Genomic DNA, 14,122 nt, shown 5'->3' on the forward strand with positions numbered 1-14,122 from the left:
TCCTTTACTTTATATGTGGGACGCCTACCACAGCATGGCTTGCCAAGCAGTGCCATGTCTGTACCTGGTATCCAAACCGGCGAACCCCGGGCCGCTGAAGCAGAATGTGCGCACTTAACTGCTGCACCACCGGGCCAGCCCCTGGGAATAAGTCTTAATTATCAACATTTTGCTAACAGGGGTCATTGCTCAAGTTCTCTGCCTCTGGCAATGCCACCATTGTGCGTTTGGACTACTCTTTATTTTAAATTTAGATATGGCAGTTCCACAAATATTTTTTTCTAGCACTCTATAAATGCATTCTGTTTTTAATTTTCCTAGGTATAAACCTACTCATCTCCCTCTGAGCCATCACAGCTGATTGTATGAAGCTTGGCCAGGACTCAAGGAAAACCAATCTATAGATGTGACAGCAGCCTATGAGGTGACTTTACCTTGCTTTACCTGATCAGACTGATGGCGACTAAACTGGATCTTTTACTCTCTACTGCATAGTTAGTTGATAGGTAAGAGGGTGAATGGAGTCAGCAACACATGGAGAGAAGCAAACACAGACACAAGCTGAGTCACATTAATGGTGAGGCATTAATGAATGACAAAACAAGACCAAGTGTCTTGGGGCCCAAGTGACCTTTATCTAGTCCTGGACTCTATTAGTTTGGGTTGTGCCATGGGCCTGTTCTCCCATGAGGTCTGGCTGGAAAGTGTTTCGTGATTTCTGTGAGACCTGGCCGATGGCTGGAGGTCTTTTGTCCTTAGTCCTGCCTGCATTCTAATCACTAGCCTCCCAGTGCTTGGGAATACCATAGAAAAGTTTTAGAACTCGAGCCAGAGTGAAACAAACCCAAAGGCACTCTTCAAAGGCCCTGTGGTTCATGAAACTGCCACTGCAACCCCAGGGATCTCTCCTTCCTCTAAATATACAGAGCACTTTGAATACTATAGACAGTCCTTACAGGACATGGCCCATGCCCCGTATTTTGACTTTCACACCTGTCGTCTTATTCTGACAGGATTAGAAGAGCATGAGTACAAAGCCTTACACATGATTGTGACCTCCATCGTGCCTGGAGTAGGGATGACACATGGGAACTATTCACCGAATGTTTACTGAATCGGTGAATGAAAAGATGGAAGGGCAAGAAAAGGAGGGAGCAGTAGAGGGAAAGATTTTAATTAAATGCATATGGGAATTTCTTTCTAGCTATTCTTTATTCCACTAAGCACATGGATGCATGAATTCATTTAACAAACCTTTTCTGGGGCATGTTTGCTGTTTATTAAGTGTTATAAATACAAAGAAAGATGAGAAAGCTACAACCTTCCTTCCTAAGGGATTCTAAATCAAATGTGAAAAAGGGAATTATAAAGTAATAATTACAATAAAATAAATGTTGTGTTCTGATAGTTCTCTGAAAGTAAAAGAGAATCTGATGTATAAACAAGGAAGTCTTCACCAAAGGGGAGGAGAGATTAATTTCCTACTGTATGTCTGCCCTCTGCATGGATTAACTCAGTTGATTCTCAGAGTAAGGTTTTCGTGGTCTATATACATCATTTGTTTATCTTATAGGGGAAGAAATCAGGCTCAGGGGAATTTTGGCTGTGCCCTGGGTCCCACAGCCAGAAAGTGATGGAGACATAACTCCATCCAGCTCTTCTGACTTTAAACCCTCCTGCTTTCTTGAGTGTCGGATATCTGCCACAGGTAACTGTCTCCCAGAGCTTAACCCTGCTCAGACATAAGATTGGAGGCCAGAAAACAGAGGGTTTGATTTAAAAAGATTGTTCTGACTGTAACTAACACCCTTGGGACCTTTAGGGGAAAACAAACCCGCTGTTTATTGGCCTCACAAGACTCTTTTTAGCCTCAGCAGCTGGCTTCTGTTCTAAGGAGGGCTGGTTTCCTCATCTTGCACCTGGCCCTCAGACCCACGCGGCCGGGCCCCAGCTGCTGGGCCCAAAGGGAGGTGCATACACAGGCTCCAACCTGCAGGTCACCCGGCTGCTCTGGACCTGGGCTTTGCATCAGCTCTGCCTACAGGGCTTTGCTTAATTATTGCAAATCTGCTGACTCTGGGTTTTGGAGTTTTTCTTAAGTACTGGATATTTAAGTTCAGCAAGAGGCCTGGAAGAAGGATTGAATCTTTGGCAATGTCAGTACCAAAAGCAATCGGCAATTACCAGGCCAAAGTTGTGCCGGAGCTAATCTGGAGCTCAGCCTGGCTCCAGGAGAGGAAAATGGAGACAGATATAAGAGGAGGGGGGCACTGGGAGCCCTGAGGGACTCCAGAGCCATCTTTTGCTACCGGTGAGCAAACATCCAAACACCCAAGTGTAAGGCAAGGGCCTAGCAGTGACAGGAGGGAGACACAGGCCCCAAGTGCTAGTCTAAGGGACGCTGCAAAGATGCCAACCTTTGCAGAGTGTGGCAGAGAGAGAGAGAGTGCAAACACATCACATTGCCCTTGAGCATCATGTGCTTTTCTTCCTGTGCCACAGAGCAGAGAGAACACTTCTGAGAGGGCACAGCTGCCCATGCCCTTCCTGACAATTTGCCCTCAGGGTTCATCTCTTCAGGGTAACCCTCTTGAGCATATCATGTTCCATCCCCTACCCTACCTCTTATGAACGCTCTGAATGAATGATGGATGAGTATGTCCCAGGTTGGAAGAGAGAAGCTCACACTGCTCCAGGGAGGGCAGACATGTATGTAGAGGTTAGGAGCACAGGCTTGAAAATTAGAACAAGCACTTTTCCAGCCCTACCGCTATCACTTTCTATCTGCAGGATTTGGGCAAGGAAGTTAGTTTCTCTAAGCCCCAATGATCTATAAAATAGGGCTAATGCTACCTACCTAGTAGTTTGTTGTAAGATTAAATGAGATAACATTTAAAGGGTGCAAGATATGGAGTAAGCACTCACTGAATGGTGCCTATTGTATGAGTAAAGGACCCTTAGTCTCACCCCATGAATAGGCTCAAGAGACTCCTTTATCCTCAGTGGACTGTCTGCATGAACCCATACCTTCTTCCAATTCCTGGGTTTGAATGGGTCTTACTGATCCTAAAATACTCAGATTAAGCATTTCGTTCTCTGGAACTTTCCTTGACCCCTACTAGGCTGAGCCAAATGTCCCTCCTCTGAGCTTCATGGTTTGCTTATATCTTACATTGTTTTGAAATGATCTGTTTACGTATTTTTCTCTCCCACTAGAGGGCAAGCTCCAGGGTGGCAGGGTTTCTATTTTTCTCTTTATATTCAAGCATCACTCATAGTGTGTGGCATAGAAAGGTCCAATATGAACATAACCGAATTCAGGGTCTAAGTTTGTCCCTTTTTACAGGTCGGGGCCAGGTGCTTGCTGAAGGAAGTAGGGTCGACAGGATCAACCACATCTTTGACAGAACAGGATCCAAAGGGGAGCGAACTCTTATTCCTGCATACTTTGTCTGACCTGGCAATACCTGTGGGGGCTTTGGCAGATCTAAGCTATTAAAGGGAAGAGAACAAGGGCTCCACTTTTGGAGTCAAATTGTCTGGTTGGGATCGCAGGTCCATCAAATGGCCATTCACCTGGCTCTTTAAACCCTATTTTCTGTATTATACCATGTGGCTAATAATAACACCTATTTTATTGTTGTTACAAGGATTAAATGAAACTATCAGTATAGAAGCAGTTTTCAGAGTACTTGGTACATAGCAGGTGATCCATAAGTTATATCAATTATATAAATGTTGATAATTTTTTCTGAATGTCCCAGGTCTGCCTCTGGAGCCTCAGAGAGTTGAGGGGAAAGAGGGATGAAGGAGAATCCTTGGATATAGGCTAATGTGGCCTAGAAAAAGATCTTCTCCTCTCCCGGTTTATGTTCGTTAAAATACTCAAAACATTTTACTACGTATCTAAGGGAATTAGCCATGTGGAGAGAGAAAAATAAAATCAACAACAGTGAAAAGAATGATCCTGGAGTCAGGATGCCTGAGTTCTGGTCTAAATCCCATGACTGCTCAGTTTTATAACGTTGGGCAAGTTCCATAAACTCTCTGGGTCTCTGCTTACTCATCTGTCAAATAAAGGAATTGGGGAGCCTGTCCAATGGCTTAGTGATTAAGTTCACACAGTCTGCTTTGGTGGCCTGGGGTTCACAGGTTTGGATCCTGGGCGCAGACCTACACACTGCTCATCAAGACATGCTGTGGTGGCGTCCCACATATAAAATAGAGGAAGAATGGCATAAATGTTAGCTCAGGGACAATCTTCCTCACCAAAAAAAATAAAATAAAAAATAAAGGAATTGGCCTGTAAGCTCTTTTTGGATTACAACCACCGTTGATTCTAATATCTAGCCAAACTGAGTTGAAACATTTTTTTTCCTTCTTGTCTACATTTACTTGCTACCCTACCCAGTTGGCTGGGGGCTATAAAGTGATTAATAGGCAAAGCACACATCACCAGACAGGCTTTTTGTAAAAGGAATTGATGGCTGAATAAATACAAGATATAACTAGCACTGTATGTTTAAGTGCTTAAGTTTAAGAACCCGAAGATTTCTGGGACAGAGGTAGGGGAGAGGTGAGAGTGGGCATGAGAAATACAGAGCTTTCTCAGAATGCAGAGCATGATTAGGCATGCGTATGCATGGGCCCCTCTCTAAAATACAAGCAGTGACTGAATAAGGCAAAGTTTTCCATCTCAGGGAAGAGAGAACCAAGAGCAAATCACAATGATTGATTATACATAACCAAAGGGTTGTCTGATGCAGGAGGGCAGAGAGCTGTCTAATGGAGGAGGGCATAGCCTCCCATAGCACTCCAAGGGAGAACGATGACCAACAGGGCAAATTGCAGATTTCAGTGTAAGGTAAGAAAACTCATCCATTTCATTAAAAGCAAGGGTTGAGAAACTTTTTCTATAAAGGAACAGATAGTAGATATTCTAGGCTTTATGGGCCATACAGTCTTTGTCATGATTACTCAACTCTGCCACTGGAGTGTGAAAGCAGCCATAGACAGTACATAATAAGCGTGGCTGTGTGACAATAAAACATTATTTACAAAAGCAAGTGGCAGGCCAGATTTGGCCCGTGGGCCATAGTTTGCTGACCCTGGCATTAGAGGAACACCTATAGGATTGTGTAGCTGTTGGAAGTAGGTAGTAAGTACCCCCCCACCTCAACACCACAGGGAGGACAGGGTTCCAGTAGAGGTTGAAAGACCTTCTTAATAGTGCCAAGGTGTATATCTCTGTCTTGGGTAGGGGTTCTGATTAGCTGGCCTGTGGGGTCCCTTTTAACACTAAATCCCACACTTCTTAGAGGGTGGACATAGAGTGAGACCGTGCGGTCCTAAGTATCTGTGAGGGGACAGAAGACCTCAGAAGGAGAAGCTGGGGCTCATAAGACAAACTCCACAATTAGCCTGGGGCTGCTACAGTCTAGTTTGACACTTTCAACTTTGATTCCTTTCTCTTTGGAGGACCATCATCTGGGAAGGATTTTCTGTTCTTATAATTTTGTTAGATTTGAAGGGGATCTCATGGAGATGGTCAATTACTAATATATCAGATGGGAAAAAAAATTCTTTCTTCTTTCTTCTGGTATTTTGGTTCTTTCCTCACCCCGTTTGCCAACAGACACACACACACACACACGCACACTTATTTTACCACTCACTAGCTGTGTTTACATTTTCGTGCAGACCAGCTGAATATAGAACAGGCATCTAAGAACCCAAGAGAAGCACAGGCTGAGTAGAAAGCTGCAGCTCTGTCTCACCCCCATGGCCTCCTCTTCATGGTTTGCTCCCCCAGAACACCATGCCGTTTTTGAATTTCCTTCATAATCTGTTCAGTCTTCCTGAAAAATATAGCATTGTTTGGAGGCAGAAGGAGGGCTTTGGGCTTGCTGGAAGGAATATTAAGTGTACACACACGAGGCTACTGTTATCTGACTCCAGGCCACCTGGCACTGCTGCACATGGAATGTTAAGACACTGGGATCCTCCAGGGGCTGCAAGCAGCTTATTGTGGATCCTGTAACAGCCCACTGATAAATTGAGTCCTTGTAAAGCCCAGCTCAGGTGGAGCCAGGCAGGATTGTAGCTCTTTGCCTGGCCATTCCCTCCAATCAAGAGCCAGTTAGGCATCCTGTAGACTTGGACTGAATTATCTTTCAGTCTTGTGGCATGACTGACTGCAGACTTCTAAGACCTGGTCTGTGGGATACTGGCATTTCTGCTATTTCAGCATCTGTAGCATGTCAGAGTAGAAACTTCATGGGAGTACGAGTCAAGACCATTTGGGTTCAAGTCCTGGCTTTGTCACTTAGGAGATATGGGGCCTTGGGCAAGAAATGGAAATTTAAAAGTAACATAAAGTAAACCTGTTCCAAGTACAGTGGATTCTCTTTATTCACAGTAATGTTCTATAAAATTGCTGGGAACACTGAATTAGCAAATATTGAACCAGTGCTCCTGGAGGAAATACAAAGTTAGGTTCCTGCAAGCCTCTGGTCACACTAGTTTAATAGTCTGTCAATACATAATCCTGTCTTATGTCTGTTTCGTTTAAAGGCATCTTATTTAATGTACATTGTTGATTCCTTAACACTGAACTCCTGGCCAGCAGCTCTGTAACCCATGGCTGAATGAAGCCTATCTGACACACACATTTTTCCTGCCTTCTTACTGTGCAGCACTCCAGACTACACTTAGGGAGTATTTTAAACAGTGAAATCACCAACACAAAGCACAGAAGTGTGAAAAACATGTCATTAAATAGATGACAAAAAGGGCACTGGCTTTTGGTATGAGAATTGAAACAAAAAGAGCATCACCTTGTTTGACCTCAGCTGGGCACATGCACAATAATTTTCTCGCTGCTCTGTGCGTATCTGAGAACGACCATGAAAGCACTGTAAGAATTGATTTTGGAGTTACAAATAAATAGTGAGTAGGAGAATTTGCAAATATCAAGTGTGTGAATAATGAGGATCAACTGTATTTGAGAGTCATCATGAGGATCTATTGTGATAAAGTCCAAAAGACTCCATCTAGTGTGCAAAGCCCTCCAAGATCTATTCCCTGCCTGCTTTTCCAGCCCTTTCTGCTGCTGCTCCGTGACTCACACCCCATTTTCCAGGCATCCTTGCTGCTCTCTGATTAGGGAATGCTGTTTCTTGCCTCTGTACCATTGTACAGAGTATTTTCTGCCTAAAATTCCTCTTTGTCCTCACAAAGGTAAGCTATTATTCTACTCAAGGGATGCCAATAGGTAGGAAACCTGGGCTTCCACAAATATGTATATTTGGCTCAGAATAAAAGGGTTTGATTTTCTTTTGGCATTTTTTAAATTAAGATTATGATAGTTAACAACCTTGTGAAATTACAGTTGTACATCATTATTAGTCATGTTGTAGGTACACCACTTCACCCTACTGTCCTTCCCCCAGCCCCCCTTTCCCCTGGTAACCACTGATCAGTTCTCTTTGTCCATATGTTAACTACCACCTATGAGTGGAGTCATACAGAGTTCGTCTTTCTCTGTCTGGCTTATTTCACTCAACATAATACCCTCAAGGTCTATCCATGTTGTTGTAATGGGACCACTTTGTCAAAAGGGTTTGATTTTTAAGATTTATTTTTTAAGGCACACGTAAGTCATGGGACAAACACATGAAAAATCTTCTTCATTAAGGACCAGTTTCTTCTGATTCCCCTAATTGTCAGCTCTTACAAAATCTCAGTCCCTAGTGGATGCTATTAGGATCAAGGCTTGTGGGGAAATTCCTGCTTCATTTTTCCAGGCTTTTATACTCAAGATTTAGGGAACCCTCACTCCCACCCTGTGGTTTCCACCCTTGATCTAAACTTTTATCATATGAGACTCTTCAGAATGGTAACGTTGGAACAGCCATCACCAAAATAACATCAGAAATCAAAGCCAACCCTTTATGTCTCAGAATGATAGTCCAACCGTCAGACATGGTCACTCTATGTCAGGGCTGGACTTCCTGGAGATGTGGACCAGTAATTCAGCGAGTCCCCTGAGTGTGGATCCCAGGTAATTGCCTCCGAGCAGCTTGGCTAGATGTCATTGCCAGCTGGGTTTGGACTCCCATCTGCTCTGCCTACCCCTTGAACATGCTTGCTCTGTTCCTGCCTTGTTTCATGCCTGCCTCTATCTGGCCTTGGGGCTTATTTCCATGTTTGTTTCATCTTCACTCCAGCCAGCTATTTCCAGCTGCTCCCGGCTTCTCCTACCTGCATGAACTGTCTTTCTGCCATCCCTCCTGCCAAGGCTCTGACAGTGCCATCTGATTCCGAGAAGTGGTGGCACCAGATAATGAGAGAACGATGAGTTCAAAGTTAAGCAGACATGTGTTTTGGCCCTGTTCCCACCTCTCATTATCTGGGTATTCTTTGCACATCTTTTATTTTTCTGTGCCCCAGTTTTCCCATCTGTAAAATGAAAAGGTTGACTAGATCGCTGAGGGCTTTTCCAGCATTCACATTTTATGATGCTATGAGTCTTGGAAAGGAGATGGGTGGGATGAACCTGATTTGTCCACTGGCGCATAAACTACCTTTGACTAGCTCCAGGGCTAATGAAAAATCTGCTCCATGACTGTTTGGTTGAAAAAGTTCAGCCTGTAGATCTATATTTCTCCAGGCTTAGTGATGACAACACCCCTGTGAGTGCTGTCGACAAAAATGAAAATTAGGCAAAAGCAACGACAGTATGGAGGGTGCATTATTTGGTTTTCCAAGTAATCTCACATTCACTCATTACTCCTCTTTTGGAGGAGAAAAACCTCTCAGGGTGTCAGAGAAAGCCTTACTGCTCACTTTTCTAATGCTGCTTGGTGGTTTAGAGATTGACTCAAAAAGGAAACGCAAGCAACCAAATGCCCATGAATCAAGGGAAGAGAACGTTCACTAATTAGGGGTGTTTGTAATTTAAAATGAGGACACATAATGATAATGATGAGGATGGTGGTGGTGACGTAACACTAACAATAGCCAGCACATACAGAGCATGTGTATTATGTGCTAGGGCCTGTGCTAAGTGTATACACATACTATTTCATTTAATCCTCAGAGCCATGTTGTATAATCCAAGGTCATACTAATGTATAAACAATGATGTTGTATAAACAACAAACCCAGACCTGCTTAGGGGACAATAGTAATGTCAGTAATAATAGTATTTTACATTTACTCCCAGTTTATAAGCCATTGCTCATCTGTGATACCTTTTCTGTTTTGACTTTGGCCACAACCCTAAGACCTGGAAAGAGTGGATATATCTCATGTTATAGACAAGGAAATTGAGACTAGTTAAGGTAAATTAACAGGCCAACAAATACCTAAGAAAGAATGATGAAGATCACTTCAAGGGGATTGCATTGGTGTTTTGAGAAAGACAATCCCATCTTTGCAATTTTTACAAGAGAAAGAAAACAAAGTGTTTTCTCTTAGACGCAAAAGCATTTGCTTAGTTGTGTGCCCTTTGGCTCTGTTGAAACCTGATTTGGAAATATTTAAGACTGAAAAGTTCCCAAAATTCTTTAAAAGGAAAACGTTCCCCTTCCCTTCTATGACCCTGGGCTTACTGATTTTTCTGTCTGTTTTTCTGACCTGGTGAGACTCTGGCCTTGTCTGCTCAAAGCTCATTCCTTGGGTCAGTGGAGGGAGCTTTGTGGTATCATTGCAGCTACTGCTGCTCTCTGCCCTTCAGTGATGGCTGTTTTTTCTGATGAGTTTTTCTTTGAAATCATTGACCTTTGAAATTCTAGGCCTGCTTAATCTCCAATCTGTGTTGCCTTGGCTGCGGCCAACCCTTAACCCTGGCCCTATGCAGACTGCGGCGATGGACAGTGGAGTGGAGTCTGAGACTGAGGCCTTCCCTTCTCCGCGCTGCTTTCAATCCCCCCAAGGTCAGCCAGAGGGCTCAGACAAGAATAAAAGATGATCTCAGTGTGCTTGCTTCCAGTTTCTACACTCAAGAACTTTATGAACTCATTCTTTTAATCTTTCTTCACATTTCTGCCTTGTCTCAGCTTGGTACCATATGCCCTTCTGAGTAACTTTCTTTTTATTTCATCTTCTAGGTCATTCATAAGGATGTTAATCATTTAGAAGGATGGGAGCTTTCCCTACCTGGAGAATGCTTTTTCCTGAACTCATTGAAAGTCTGTTTGATTTGCCCAGAACTAAGAAAATAAAATCTAGACTAAGTGGGAAAATATTGTGTGTGAATAACATATTTATAAGCTCTGGGTGTTATGTCAAAATCTCCACATTGTGGAGAGGTCTGCTGGCTGCTCCCATTGGCAGAGTGGGTGGTTGCCTATATAGTGTGTTTTAAGGTTTGCTAGAAAAAGCTTCCTGCTTCTAAATATATTTCCTTGGATTCTTCTATTACAGATATATAATTTAGTGTTAAATATTGCCCTCTGTGTTCGTGTGATAGGGGTGAGAACCTGTTAAAATCAGAATAATCCTAGGGTGGTTTTCAGCTAGAATGGTGTTTGGGGTAACAGAGTCTGGACTGAGTTTTACCAGGTGTAGCAGATGCTTTCAGTACCTGACCCGTGCCTGTCTACAAGGGTCTTGCTGCTACTGCAGATGTCCCCAGTTTGGTCCTAGGGATTTTTCAGGTGATAGGAGCATGTTTGGCCTGTCTGCAGCGCAAGCCAGTGTGCTGGAGAATTAATGCCCTACAGAAACCACCCTCCTTCTAGGATGGATGAGATTTAATGCATGTGTACCCCAGCCCCTCTCCCTTCAGTGGAATAATTCTGGTATGTGTTCTATTCATTCTCCCAGACTTCCCCAGTGGAACAAAGTTCCAGTTTCCCGCTATGGTAATTGGCTTGATGATGCTGTTCTTGGCTTCCTTCCCTTCCTGTGTCACTTCCCATCCCCCTACTGGTGTTTCCTGGGATTACTTCCCAAATAAACTACAATTGAAATCTAGACTCAGGCTGCTTCTGGGGAAACCCAGACTGAGACACCAGGTAACAGCAGGCACAATCCATGAGGCATGAAGGACCAGGCTGCTGCTTCCAGCTCTGCCATCTCCAGTCTGTGGTTTTCAATGTCATGATGGCAAGAGAGCTGCTGTCCCTCTAGGCCTTAGGTCCAAGTTTCAGGCAGTAAAAAGGAGAAAACAGCAAAAGCCAAGACAGAGACCAAAACCTTCTCCACCAGAAGCTTTGCCGTTTTAAACAAGAAGGGATGCCTTCTATAGAAAATTCTGCCTACACCTCTTTTGTCAGAATTAAGTCACGCCCACCCCCACCCCAACTACAGTGGATACTGGGGAACTGAATGGTTTTAGCTGAGCATATTGCCCTCCCTAGCAAAACTACAACTCATTATAAAATAAAAGGAGCGTGGATATTGGGTAGGCAGTATTTATCACAGAAGTTAATGCCTTATAGTGTATTACTAACATCTAAGTGTGGCATGGTTTTATTAGATCCAGCCTACTCAAAGTATCTGAGTAGCAAGCATTGGCATCACCTGGGACCTTGTTAGAAATGCAGGATCTCAGGCCAACCCCAGACCTACTGTATCAGAAGCTGCTTTTTAACAAGAACCCCCTACCTTGTAATTGTATCAACAAACTTGTATGTTCTCGAGTTTGAGAAGCTTTGTCTTAAATGACTTTCCTTGGTGTCAAGATGAACAAGGGAATCCCTGGCTCTTGGTATCCTTTTCTTTGTCTTGCCCAGTGCCTTGTCCGTGGTAAATTTCTGCTGAATGATTGAATAACTCATGCCGACTCAAGGTTGGGGGAGAAGCTTCCTCCCTGGTCCCGCACAATCAAAGCGATTATGATCCCATCTCCTTTGCACAACCCTTGTCCTCCTTACTGCCCTCTGCATCTCTCTTGCCTGTATTATAGTGAGTTTTGAACTTCTCTCATTATTCTCTTGGATCAGAAAATTTAGGATCTTACCCATTCATCTTGGCATCCTTCATACCCCATCCCCTCCCAGCTGGGTGCTTTGCTAGGTTAAATTGAGCTGAATTAAACCTTCTTCTTTACCTAATTCCACCTTTGTTTTTATCATTGCTTTGACTATTTATTTCAATGTTCCTTTTCTTAAATTAAAGCAACTCCCACGACTAACAGGGTAGCGTTTTCTTTCTGTGGGTTTTCCTAGTATTGTTTGAAATGGCTATGGTATTTGAATAAAAAGAAAAGTATAGTGCAGAGGTTTCAAACATTTTGGGGCAGCAGGATTCTTTCTGCAAACATAGAAACTCAGTGTGTGCTCAGATTTGAGGCAAGTTGCTGTACTTAAATGAAGTGGGGAGGGGGCCAGACCCCCAGCCATAGGCTTCCCCACAGTGCCCCTCCTGACCCCCACAGTCCTTAAATGTTTTTGACCATAGTCTACTTGCATGAGGCAAAAGACTCCATGGCCTACCCATGCCGTCTGTCAGTGATGGATAGGAGTTGGCGAGGATCAAAAAGAATTGGAGAAAAACAAAATCAACAAATTGTGATAAACTTGTTGCTAGCAAGAAATACATATTGCATATTAGTCACATTGTAAAAGACGAAAGTGAGCATATGGAAGTCTGTATTTGCTAAAACAATGCCCTGTGATCTTAAAACAACCCAGTGATTTTATTACACTTTCTTTGATAGAAATTTCAAGTTATTCAAATGGCACAAGTTCACAGGCAGCACATTACAAATTAAATGTCCTTATAAAAGCAAATTAGCACAGGGATATAGATGATTAATGTTAAACTTTAATTAATGGAAAAATTATAGGCCTGAAATACTGTTAATACAACTATATATCACTACATACTGTAGCATTACCCAAATAATCGATAATTCTCTAAATTGATAATAATGAAGCTAAATGAACAGCAATTTATATATTTAAAAAATAAAAAGCTCTGAAAACCCTCACCAGCTCACAATAGTTGTGGTAATCTTCTTGCTAGTAAGAAATCACATGGAGTGTTATTTGCATTGTGAGTACAACTCACATTAGCACTGCAGACCTGGTGACAAGAAAGCTGACTTCCTCAAAGCTGTTGGAGTACAACTACCTATAAGGCATTGCATGAACAGGAAGGAGGAGCTGAGAAATGTTGCCAAGCTGTGCAGGCATCCTCTTTCAAGGATACCGAATTACACTCCTCTGCAAACTCTAATAATGAGATATTTTTAGTTTATGCATGCCAACATTTAATAACCTATATAACTCAATTTAAGGTGTTACTAAGTAGCCCATAGCCCCATGTCAAGATGAAAGCCTACAGAACAGCTCATCATTTCCGGGAAGAAAGGGAGATCTCTTGCATTTGCCAGGCTTTGAAAATCACTGCTGCAAAGAAGGCGGAGAGACAGGCTGGGAAAATGCTTTGCGTCCCTCAAAGGAGCTTTCTTCATTATGTTGTGCTGCTGGAGATAGAAGCTAAACTCACCAGATGGGCTCCCTTGATGGGCCAGGCGTGCGTTTGTGTCCCTGCAAACTCGCCTTGATGTAGTGTGACTTGTGGGGAAGTAACTGGCGGCAGTGGTGGAGGTTCGTTAGTGGAGTCCCTGAAGGCCCCAGGAGACATGTCAGCGGGATCGCTTCTGAGTGAGGGTTCCTTAATGGATTGAGCTGCTTTACTCTTTTGCTTAAAGACCAATTTAAAAGCAGTTCAGCAGTTCTGCCTCTTCTCACCACCCTTGACTCTGACCACAGGAGCTGCCTGTGGGTCTCCTCAGTGGCCCTGACTCTATGCACGTGAGCAGTAGATAGTTTGTAAATATGGTTGTTCATCTTCAGGGATGTTTATCCTTACCTGTGGCCATAACTCACGTGGGCTGCAGGGGAGACCTGCTCACCATCATCAGACTATGGGGAAAAGGAAGAAGTAGGAAGAGGGCAGAGATGGGTATGGGACAATCAACCATCTCCCACAAAAATGGGAGCTGGCAGAGCAGTGATTGGGGCAACAAGGAGTGCAACAGATGCCCTCTTGGCTCCTGTTAGCCTTAATGTCTGAGGCAGTTCAGGAGCAGGTGTGTGGTTGTAAGACACTGTGGAATTAGAGCAGGCTTGTTCCATGGATATGGAGGTACAGAGCCAGCCTTGGG

The sequence above is a fragment of the Equus quagga genome, chromosome 5 (genome assembly GCF_021613505.1).
Source record: "Equus quagga isolate Etosha38 chromosome 5, UCLA_HA_Equagga_1.0, whole genome shotgun sequence".
NCBI lineage: Eukaryota > Metazoa > Chordata > Mammalia > Perissodactyla > Equidae > Equus > Equus quagga.